General features: G+C 33.7%; 1 long non-coding RNA gene and 1 pseudogene across 5 annotated transcripts; both read right to left on the reverse strand.

Moving 5' to 3' along the window:
* Nucleotides 1-203: 203 nt before the first annotated feature.
* Nucleotides 204-6714, reverse strand: LOC139870862 (ubiquitin-activating enzyme E1 1-like; annotated as a pseudogene).
* A 1035-nt stretch (nucleotides 6715-7749) lies between these two features.
* LOC139871624 (uncharacterized) lies at nucleotides 7750-10510 on the reverse strand. Of its 5 annotated transcripts, none has more exons than XR_011766702.1 (5): nucleotides 10316-10510; nucleotides 9745-10079; nucleotides 8332-8759; nucleotides 8008-8251; nucleotides 7750-7918 (listed from the first exon to the last, which is right to left on the reverse strand). It is a non-coding gene; the product is annotated as an uncharacterized lncRNA (long non-coding RNA). The 5 variants fall into 5 exon arrangements; XR_011766703.1 differs by having other exon boundaries at nucleotides 9745-9858; nucleotides 10316-10508; XR_011766704.1 differs by lacking the exon at nucleotides 9745-10079 and having other exon boundaries at nucleotides 10316-10506.
* Between the last annotated feature and the right edge of the window lie 2091 nt (nucleotides 10511-12601).

Below are 12601 nucleotides of genomic sequence, written 5' to 3' on the forward strand. Positions count from 1 at the left end.
TTGAAGATAATTAAACAGGACCAAATTGTCTTAAAAGTGTGGAAGCTGTATAAAATAGCTGTAGGATTGAAGACATTTGAAGATCTTATTTGGTCTTATGTCTGTGAAAAAATAAACCGTCTTCAATAAAAACGTCTGCCCGCCCGCAGATATAAGACATAATAAGGTCTTCAATCAGAAAAACAAACAACACCTAAAAAACATCATAATCTTCTTGCACGGAAGCATGCATTATCATCATCACTATCAAGCTCTTCTTCAACAAAAGCAATCTTATCATCATCATCATCATCATTATAATCCTTACAAGCCACCAGCACATCAAAAGCTAGAACCTCTTTTGGTACAAGATCTATCAGCTTTTCGGTCCATTTTGTTTGCTTGCCTCGAGAATGGTCTGACATACAGAAAACAAATTTCATTGTTCATTCTATCTTCATCTTGTTGCCATGGGCATTGGCAGCTTGCAACACAAACGCTATACGCACTCAGCCCTTTATTATTTACCCAATTAAGAAGCTAGCTGCCCTAAGGTGAAGTGAAATTATCTTTTTATTTCGGGATCCAACGGTCACAAACGGTCCAGTCGAGATACCCGTGGCGGATCACTTTTGGTGGATCGGGTTTAGTCATTGAGAACTTTGTAGAGCTCCAAACGGACAAAGGCGCTGGCCATAGCTGTGGCGGTATCTAATTATCTATAGAAGCAGGGATGATCCTACCAGCAATAAACTCAGCTTTAACCTTTTCGAATCCTGGGATATTGTAATATGTAGCTCTGAAATTAACAAGCCCAGCTAACACGTCCATTCATCATCATGCTAAGCAATAGCAATACATTGAATCAAGGTTTAAAAAAACGGAAACGTGCCTCAAGGCGTTTTCCCTCTGTGAGGCGAGGCGTATGCCTCGAGGCGAACCGAGGCGTACGTTCGAGGCGGAGTTGACTTTTATTGACTTTTTAATAGTAATATATATATTTTTTAATAATAGGGCTGTTATTGTCATTTTATTAAAGTTGAACTAGTGTATATTAAGTTTGTTCTTATTATTCACATTTTATAAAAGTTTAGGGGCTGTAATTGATATTTAATAAAAGAAAAAAGAAATTAAAATATCTTAAATATATAAAGATATAATACTCCGTAGATAAACACTAGAAGATTCAGATCTGCTTTTCTATCTTCCCTTCTTATAACTAAATGAAGAGCAAAAATTTCAATAAAGTAGAAAATAACGTGTATTCTTGAATGGTGGTAACGAACGACAGTGACCATCGCCGCAATCTTCGCCGCCGTCATCACCACCTGCGCCACCACCACCACCGTCTAAATCTGACTCAGGTATGTTTCTTATTCCTTCTCTTTCAATGAAACATCAACGTTACCAGGTCTAAATCCTTCCTTCCTCCCTCATCTTCTTTTTCTTTTTCTGTTTTCCTTCATCTTTTCTCGTTTCCGGCAAGTTTTAAGTTTTTCGACGTCGTTGACCGCCGTTTGATTGCCGTTGACCGGCGGGTTGACCTAGTAATTAGCGAGTTAGACGCCGATTTTTCGTTTGAACATGAGGCGCACGCCTCTTCAATCGAACCGCCTCATACCAAAATCGGACCGCATCTCCCATTTGAGGCGTACGTTTTAATTGGCCTTTGAGGCGTTCGTTCCTAAACGGAGAATTCGAAAATCATACTGAGGCGCGCCTCAGTACGTACGCCTCGACCGTTTTTTTAAACTATGCATTGAATATTAATATAATATAATATAATATTTTGTAATGATATTTTGGAAAACTTTTGACCCATTTGAAATCAAATGCACCCCCCAGTTGACCCATTGCTTCTACTTATTAAACAAGGAGACACCAAAGATCTCAAACTGAATTGGGTTCATCCTGAAGCCTTGTGGCAGATTCTGGTGGCACGATCTTAACTTCTCGACTAATTATCTTATAGCACCGGCACCAGATTCATCAATAGATGTTGTGAGGATAGTTGCGGCTTTTCATCCGTTACAGTCTTTACGTCCGTCTTGGGTATAAAACCGGCTACAAACACTTTGTTAGCAAGTAGCACCAGCACACCTACTTAAAGAGTTGAACCAATCAGGAACGAGAATATCATAAAAGTTCGAGCCCTGAGTATGGATGCTGCTATGAAAAATCGAAGGTGACTTTTTTATGTAACATTGAAGAGAAGGGGTTGAGGGAAACGTTTTGGTGCAGACCATAAAAACATCCCCCCTACTCTTATCCAGTGAAAGTGAAAGTGCGTTGTTCCACCCGGTTGACAAAGTAGTCTTCGAACCTGAAGAAATGGTAAGAAGAAATAAAGGAGCATAAGAAAATATGAAGAAAGAAATATAAAGTGGATATACTTCCGGCAGGCCCAGGATGTGCAGTCTCTGAATGTTTTACATCGATCCTCCAGTAGACATTCAAGGACACGTTCAAGTTTGTCCCTGGACAATGCATCAACGGCCTTCTCCTTCCAATATATATACTCAGCTGGATTAGGGAGATACGCATTTGCTTCAGCTGAAGTCTTCTCAAACAACACTTCACACTCTGACAGAGCCCAGGTCAAACTGTGGTCAATGCTAAGATTCTCCCAAAAAGCAGAGGCGGAGCTATGTAGAAGGCAGCGTGGGCACGGGACACCACTGAAATACGCGATGTAGTGGAAATTTATTTAGATTTTTAGCTAGTGACACTAGCGGATAGTGTAAATTTTTTTGAGTGACACCACTGAAATAAGACATCTAGTAGAATTTTTTTTTAGTTTTAACCGGTGACACCACTGACCACAAATCCTAGCTCCGCCCCTGCCAAAAAGTATCGCCAAACACATTCTCAGGATCTGAGATGGCCCGATTTTGAAGTGCTTTGAGATGAAAATTAGGGTTTATCACAGAAGAGCAGTTGAAGCAACGGTTGACTTAATATGACCAACGTTACAATCTCGAAAAAGAATGTTTCTATTATTAATAACATCATCATCATTAAGTGTTAATTTCCCCCCAGTCCCACAACACACACCCATTAATGCTAGATGTTTTAAAAGCTCACATCCTAGTCCACCAAATCCCTCAATCAAAACTTTCGCTTCATGTAGCTGTTTCCGAAGTTTAGCACCGAAGACATCATAACGCGTATTCATAGCCTTCAATTCATTTGGATCTAAGGGCTGTGGGGAAGGGATTCAAGAGAGTCAAAATATAAAAACTGTCCACAATAATAATAAAAAGTTATGTTAACATGATAGTTATTATGTCATCCAATAAGGAAAACAACAAATAATCAGAGGTGTAAGTGCTTCTAATTATACAAGTAATTTGAAGATAAAATGACCAAAGATAACCCTTCCGTGAAAGCATAGATGATCAGATATGAAACACACGAGTCTTTCTGATTTAAGTATAAGTTAAATACGAGCTAGTCACATTTATTGCAGTTGTGATTCACCAATTATGACTTCCAACTTAATAACTATGAGACCCCCTAATAAGAACTAACCTGAAACAATTGCCAGTTTAGACCCTTTACCCAACCCGTCCATTACGGCCACCTTTACTAAATCTAACATGAAATAATGAATGTGACTCTCTAGTCAAAGCCTTAACAACATCTTGTGCAACTATACCACCAAACAAGGCTACCATGGGGTTCAACACACCCTCTGCACCAAAAAGCGAAGTTTCTTACAATTTTTTCATTGATCTTTTCATCCTCTAACTCATCGTTCATCCTCTTCATTAAAGATAAAAATATCTTAGCATCTTCTTGATTACCAGCAACAGGGTACCTTCCCACCAAGGATAGAACCTTATCCAATGCTTGAAACAAGAGATGCAAAAGCGGATGCCGGTCACGTTTAGACAAATCACCATAAAGAAGCCCATCCGGATCTTTAATTGCGTCTTTCAAGGACTCAAACTAAAACACCTATTTTTCCTTCGGCCGTGTAACAATCCCACGACCGCTAAAGCTGACTTTATTGTACAATCATTTTCTATTTCAAAATCTTTGTTTGTTGCCTTTAGTATTGTTTGAGGCTCTCCCCGTTGTTCAACTCCCAACCACTATTAACATCAGAGAATACAACACGATCACCATCTTTAAACTCGGGCATCTCATTTCGCAAACCCATTTTATCACGACATGTGAATTTGATTCGTCGGGGGTTTGGTACGCAGTCCATTGACCCAATATTAAGTGTTCATGGATCATTGTCATCATCAAAAATTGTGACCTCTGGACTGAAGTCACAAAACACACTATCGAAAAGACCTCGGACTTCATATTTGATAAAAGCAATCGGAGTTGATGTTCGTTGCAGATGTTATCAAACTCGATAGCTTTCTCCAGTTTAATATATGTGAACACTACAAACCTGAAGCAATTTAAGATGTCAAATTCCAATTCAATCAAATTCCAATTCCATCAAATTCTGATTCCTTAGATTATTTTAGGGAATTGAATTTTTATTGAATTGGAATTTGACATCTTAAATTGCTTCAGGCTGTATTGTTCAAAGATATTAGACTAGAGAAAGCTATCGAGTTTGATAACATCTGCCACGAACACCCACCTCCAATTGCTTTTATAAAATCTGAAGTCCAAGGTTTTTTCGGTAGTCTGTTTTGTGAGTTCGGTCAAGAGTTCACAATCTTCGATGATTATAATGATCCACAAGCACTTAATATTAGGTCAATGGACTACAAATCAGACCGTCGACAAATCAAATTCACATGTCGTGATAAAATGAGTTTGCGAAATGAGATGCTCGAGTTTAAATATGGTGATCGTGTTGTATTCTTTGAAGCTAATAGTGGTTGAGACTTGAACAATGGGGAGCCTCGAACAATACTAAAGGCAACACAAAAAGATTTTGAAATAAAAAATGACTGCATGATAAAAGTCAGCTTTAGCGGTCGTGGGAGTGTTAAACGGCTGAAGGAAAAGAAAGTGTTGTAGTTTAAGTCCTTGAAAGAAACTATTAAAGATCCGATGGGTTTCTTTATATTGATCTCTCTAAACGTGTTCGCATTTCTTGTTTTAAGTATTAGATAAGGTTGTATCCTTCTTGAGAAGGTACCCTGTTACCGGTAATAAAGAAGATGCTAAGATATTTAACTTTAGTTAAGAGGATGAAAGGATGAAAATATTGAAGAGATCAATGAAAAAAATTGTGAGGAACTTTGCTTCTGGTGCACGAGCTGTGTTGAATCCCATAACAGCCTTGTTTTGTGGTATAATTGGACAGGAGGTTGCCAAAGCTTTAGCTAGAGAGTCATATCCATTATTTCAGATTAGATTTTATTAAAGGTGACCGTAATGGACGGGTTGGGTAATGGGTCTAAACTGGCTATTGTTTCATGTTAGTTCTTATTAGGAGGGGTCTGATAGTTATCGAGTTAGGAGTCATAAAATGGTGTATCACAACTGCAATAAACGTGACTAGCTCGTATTTAACTTATACTTAAATTAGAAAGACTTAGTGTGTTTCATATTTGACCATCTCTATGCTTTCACAAAAGAGTTATACTTAGTCATTTTATCTTCAAATTACTTGTATAATCAGCACTTAAACCTATGATTATTTGTTGTTTTCCTTTTTAATGACATAATAACTCTCATGTTAACATAACTGTTTTTATTGTGGACATCAAAAAACATTCTTTTAACCAAACGGGGCCTTAGAGTTTTTTCTAAGAATATAGAGTTAAGAGATACAAGAAACATTGAATATCTATTATTCCTTATTTGGGTTCATACATTAGAAAGGAAAGAAAACGGATGTGAATGACAATTGAGAACTAATGACACAACTACGTTAAAAGTCTCTAGCTATTGCAACATTATCTACATATCCCAAAGGATCGATGTACCAATATCGGCTTTCTCGCACTAATATTTGCAATTTATTAGTGTATACATCATAATGAGTGAGACATATATCTAGATAACTAGAAATAATAAGAATACACAGTTCATAAAGGCACCATCATAGTAATCATCACTTAAACATATATACCGCCAAATTTCATCATATAAAGAAATTGTGAAAATGGAAATCATCTAAGGAAATTCAAACATGGCACTTTTGCATACAATATGCACCACAGTAACATTTAAACAAACAGGAGAATCGAATATAAAAATGGCAAGTGGTAACTAATTACTTGAAATTCAGACAGCTTATCGGTGGTTAAAGTATATACAACAACAGAATTATTTAAAACAAAATTTAATAGTCTACTGATTGTAATTGTCTATTTTAAATATTGTGCACTCACATATTTGCAAAATTTAATATATCGTGTATATTATCTATTCACATAAATTGATGACTCGTACGGAATAAATAAATAAAAATACATAACAATATGGTTTTATAGCACATGACCACTTCACTAATATTTCAAAACTAGTTGTTTCAAACTACTTTGCGGTATTATAATGCGATGATAACACTATTAAACCAACTTTTTTTGCTAATTTGTGATTCACGATTTTTGGGGTGAAAATATAGCCACATCAACAATAATCTCCTGATACAAATACACATAAGGATAAAGCAATGCTATATTTATTCAAAACAATACACAATTACAGGTGCAAAATGTTAAAAAAGGCTCACCAATTTCAGCACCAAGCCGTTGCATCCCAGAGACTAAACGTTGAATGCAAATGGTCGCCTTGTCGCTTCTCAACCATAAACTGCAAGGTGTAGGCAATTAACATCATTCCAAGGCTTCAAGTCATATGTATTCAAGGGCTTATCAGGAAGGTACTCAAGATTCGACGGTCAAATCACTACAACAAAAGTGTACATATAGGACACCCAAATTGGTCCTATAATGTCACTTTATAGGACCTTTTGGCCTGATAGGACCAACGGGACATGTGTACCAACTAAGGCGGTCTTATAAAGTATAGACGCAAAAAAAGTCCTAAAAGGTAATAAGAATATGAAACCAATTATCGGGTCCTATAATATAATTAACGATCACAGAGAAAAGTCCTTACAAGTATATATCGAGTGACTTCTATTTAGATTGGGACATACAAAAGGGTCCCAAAAGTAAAAAAAAAATTATATTAGTACCAACAAAGGAGTCCTATTTAAGTTTTATATTTCTTAAGGACTATTAAAAATGGTCTCATTATTATGTTAGTACCCAAATAAGAATCATATTATATAAAAATACTACATTAGTATCAATAAAAAAGGTCCTAATGTATCGATATTCTTGTTTACTACCAAGAAAAAAGGTCCCAATATATATACACAAATGTTACTTTAGTGCCACATAATAGGGTCCTAATATAATGATTTTTAAGGTTAGTACCACTAAAAAAGTCCTAATATATATATTTCTTAAACCTTAAACCCACAAAATGGGTTCTAATTTATAATATGATGTTAATTTAGGACCAAATACAGAGTCCTAATATAATGTTTTCAAGGTTGGTACCATTAAAAAAGGTCCTAATAGAATTGTATTTTTAAAAAATATGGGGTCCTATCAAATAATAGTATTAAAACCACAAAATGAGTTTTTTCATAGTAATTCGGAATAGGTTTCTATATTCGGATCCGATTCGAATATTCGACTCCGGTTCGAGTTCTTTTACGATTCAGGTATTTGGATCGGTTTGATTATTCGGGCCTGGATTCTATTTAATTCAAATTTTCGACATCCAATTAATAATTTCTATTAAAAATAATTATAAAATAAAACATAATCATATTTTAATAAATTGTGCTCATAAATTGAAAAACACCAAACAATAAAAATTCATAGATAATCCAACATATCAATACTAAAATAACATTCGACAAAAAAAATAAAAACAATGAAAAGTAACGAAAAACGTCTTCGATCAACACGTATCTTTATTAATTTAAGGGTACCACCTGCAAATAAAAAATTCATATATTTATAAGCATAAAAGTGCATGTTATAAATAAAAATTAATATTATCACAAATTTATGGTAGACATACCGATATGAACGTAGAAGGCCACGCAATAGTTACGCCTGTAGCGTCTTCAACTTTCTTAATCGGATCAAATGGCCTAACCACATAAACACCTTTTTTAAGGACATGTTGAAGATGTACCGCACACCAATCATCACCAATCTCTACACTGCCAATTACCTCAGTTGGATCCAAGGTCCTCAACCATCCTCTTCCTACCTTCACGCTAGGGTTAAAGTATATTGTGTAAAAATACTTCATCTCCAACCTAGAAATACGTATGGAAGCAGCAGTTATGAATGTTAAAGGTAAATATCAAACACATTAAGGGGTTAAATAGAAAAATACCTTAAAACGTGAAGCTATCTTCATCAATCCTCACGTACCATCTACAAATTAACATTTAAATAACATGTAGTTAACATAGCAAAGGATTAAAATGGTAAAGAAAAAACTAAAATATAACTTGTCCGAAAGCGTACAGCAAAGCTGAATACAACTTGGAAGCTCGTTCCATAATAAAGATAGTTCTTTCAATAGAAACAACGATACAAAGAACCCATTGCACTAAAAAGATCTTGTTGGTTTCTCCTGTAACTTGTAGATACAAGTTTATAGATAGTTTTTTTATGAAAAAAGTTATAATAAAAATTTATCAGTTTCAATTAACTTGTCGGCTTACCTTTTAGATCCCATGTCCTAGAAGATTGTCCCAAACATCAAAGCGATAAACGTTTTGTTGTATGTTCGCATTCAATGTTGGTTATATGTATAGCCTGCATGGTATTATATGAGTTAATGATACTAAAGTAACCACAAACGGGAAGCAAATGAGAGGTCATACATAAAAAAAAAAAAAAAAACGAGACGTCATATGTGAGTTCATGGCAACTTCTGCCCCATCTGTGACCCGTTGTCATTTAAGCTATTTTGATTAGTTGTAAAAAAAGACCATTTGTGAATATGGTATGTCGTCTTTTTGACATTATGCAACATCCTTGTTTTCAAGACATAATTTCAACGTGTGTGTAACACATCCAATTGCAATTCAGAATAACACAAATCAATATTGTCACTCGAAGCACGGAAGCAGATGAAGGTGGGTGTGGGTGATGACTGTTACACTTAAATGGATGTTGGCTACGTCAAAGCATTAGGTCTAAAAAAAAAGGAAATACTCAAAATCGTGATGGGAAATGATACTTCACTCCATCTATCTTTGTTAATGTCCAAGTAGATACTTAAGTCTAGTAGGTCTCTTAATCTTTAATCATATCTACACATGTCGAAAACATAAATTAGATAACCAATTCCCAGGACATACAATGAATTCGAGTGATGTACACCAAGTATAACTATTTGATCAAGTTGACTCAACACTAAAACTAACTAAACCTTGAATCACAAGTCTAATATCATTAGATCAGACTGAGAAAGGGAATTGTATTTACGTTGGGTGCAAACCTTCAATGAGAAGGATGTTTCCTTAGTTAGCAATTAAAGAAAGTTGCACAGAGATAAAAGAACAAAAACCATATATATTCCATTACTCTAAGAGTCCATGAAGTATGATAAATATTTTGAAAATTTTGTTTAGATTTCTAAATCATGTTTGACACACCAGTTTGCAACTTTATTCCAAGTGAAAGACTTGAACAAAAATTATTTCTCACCTACAATATTAGGCCCAAATGCATCTAATATTTTAACCTTAGTAACAATAAATGCAAACAATAGTCCAAATGAATAAATTGTAGAAACCTGTGATACGGTACAGTCAGTACCCCATTAAAATAACAACATTATGATGTCTACTGCTGTAGAATTCCAATGGAACTCTAATGATATTGGTGACATACCAATGCTCCAATTCACCTGTCAAAGTAAAATTAAAAGCGCAACATATCTTAAATCTAGTTTTCTTTTGTGTTACATATGTTGGTTGCTTAAAGAGTTGTCTAATAAAATGTTATGATCATTTTTCTTTGTAAGTTTACCCATCAACTATTGTAATTTAAAGCATTTATGTACCAAAAGTACTTTAAAGCATTTATGTACTCTTGCAAGCAAGTTCACGAAGCAATTTTATTATTTTCCTGTCACCATACACGAGATTATAGTATTAGAATACAGAGAGAGCATAATAGAAGAATGGCCGATTTACTTCCTGGCATATGATTTGTTTGTTTATTTATATAAAATCAACACATATACACTTATATAGAATCAAAGATGATATATGTGTATATGTTTATATCATCAAAGACTCGAGCACTAACATGTTTACACGATCAAAAATTAGAGATTTAATGTTAGGGTTTCGGGTTCATACCCTAAAAGGCCAAACTGAACGTAGAGATGCGAAGAGGAGATCGATACAAGCAATAATCTACAATCAATTGAATGTTTTGATGGATAATTGATGGATAATGGATGATGAAGATGTCGATGGTGATGATGGAAGCAGCGGCCAAGAGAGAGCAGAGGAATAAGATGGTACAGGGAAAAATAGTTAGGGTTTAGGATTAACATACATATATGGGAGATGATATATCCGCATCTATTTTTACTTCATCCACCATCATTTGAGTCTTTTTCCCCAAAATATCCCTCAATAATATTTAACAGAAAATTTGTATAAGTTATCATTTAAGGATATTTTAGAACATTCAAGTGGAAGGAGTAAAAGTGGTGGTGGATATATCATCTCCCATATAAATATCTACGTAGTAATAATCTATCTAATTCCTATTAAATCAAAAGTTTTTTTTTAAGGGAAAGGAGGGACAAAACTTTATACATTTTTTTTTTTTTTTTACATTTTTGACACGAACATTAAAATTAAAAGTCTAGTAATTAAAGAAAACATATACGATTGAGGGAAGTAACTTTTTTTTTTCGTTATTTTTGAAAAAGAAATTCAAACATTAAGATTACCTGAAATTATGAAAATTTAAAAAAATATACTTTGTGATTAATGTTATTATTTTGACGGAAAAACGCTCGAAAAAATAAATAATAACATTTATCATATGTAATGTTTTAATTAAAGTTTTTTTAATTGGTTAGAAATTAGGGTTTAGAAATTTAGGGGTTAGATATTAGGGTTTAGAAATTAGGGTTTGAGGTTTAAAAATTATGGTTTAGGGTTTAGAATAAGGGTTTAGATTGAATTTTTAACACAAACGGTTTTGAGTTAAGGGTTTTGGGTTTTGTAAACTCTAAATAGAGCTAAATTTAAAAAAAAAAAAAAAAAAAAAAAAAAAAACTTCACACAAGATGAAAACATAATGATGCAAATAAGCTCTAATACAACATTACTCATGATGAATGTTATCATTTATTTCTTCGAGCGATTTCCCGCCAAAATAATAACATTCGTCACAAAGTGTCTTTTTTAAATGTTCATATTATCATGCGATTCTTTCTCTTCTTTATTTCTATCGGAATCAAATACTGACACCATAATGCATTATAGTGTTTTATTTAACTCTCTTTAAGGAAAACAAATATACATAATGACCCGCGCATTGCGGTATAATATTTTAACATCTTTTATAAACTAATGTTGATCGAGAACCGAGGAAAAAAATTGCGAACATAAAGGAAAAAAAAGGTGCATGAGGACTTGAACCCAAGTCTTTTCTCTTACCAACTCATGAACTTACTACGTGCTTCAGCCATTCACATGATATAATTAGATGAGTTTGTTTATTATATATATAATCTAACCAAAAAGTTCTTTTAGAAAAAAATCTCAAATTCGAATATAATTAGTTGCGGTTTTTTTGTAAAATTAGTTACGATTCGTGTTTGGTGGCGCTCGTTAGTTGATACCTAGTGCGGTCACACTGGCAGCCCTATACCACGAGCTACCATGGCTACAAACAATTCTATGCAGCAACACTTGGTAATTTGTATATGATAATAGTCACTCATTTTATTGTTTACCTTTATTTATAGTTTACTTTTCATGTTTTTATCTTTTTACTTTCTTTATGCTTTTATTTTTAAATATAATTTATTTATATTTAACACAAAGTACATATAGTATATATATGTTTTTCTAACATTGAATTTAATAATAATTTTGTACCAATTTTCCATGTGTTTATTATAATTATAATCTTTTAAGGTATAGAGCCAAATCATATCCCGTAGCAACGCCCGCAATATACAAACTGATGGCTGGGATTAATTTATAATTTTTCATCTAATGGTCAAATTTAAATATTTAATAATATATTTTGCTAATATTACTTCTGTAGTATATAATAAGAGGGAGGGAGGAGAGATTTATTCTCTACTAGTAAAATGACCCGTGAAATCACGGGTTTGTTAAAAAATTAATAACAAATAAGACAAATTAAAAGATAATGATATAAAATAAAATATGCATTATCATATACAATTTAAATTTAAAAGTAACGTGATCACATAAAAGAAATATAGTATGCTACAATTAACAATACAAACTCTCTTAACCTTTATAGGAATTCCTTGTAACTACGTTCTTTGCATTATTAACAACTTCCATATCATTGGATCAAACAGCTTGTTACTCTTGAAAAAAGCATTGAATCAAACAGCTTGTCTAAAAGAATTTAACTATCAATAA

The sequence above is a fragment of the Rutidosis leptorrhynchoides genome, chromosome 10 (assembly GCF_046630445.1).
Source record: "Rutidosis leptorrhynchoides isolate AG116_Rl617_1_P2 chromosome 10, CSIRO_AGI_Rlap_v1, whole genome shotgun sequence".
Lineage (NCBI taxonomy): Eukaryota > Viridiplantae > Streptophyta > Magnoliopsida > Asterales > Asteraceae > Rutidosis > Rutidosis leptorrhynchoides.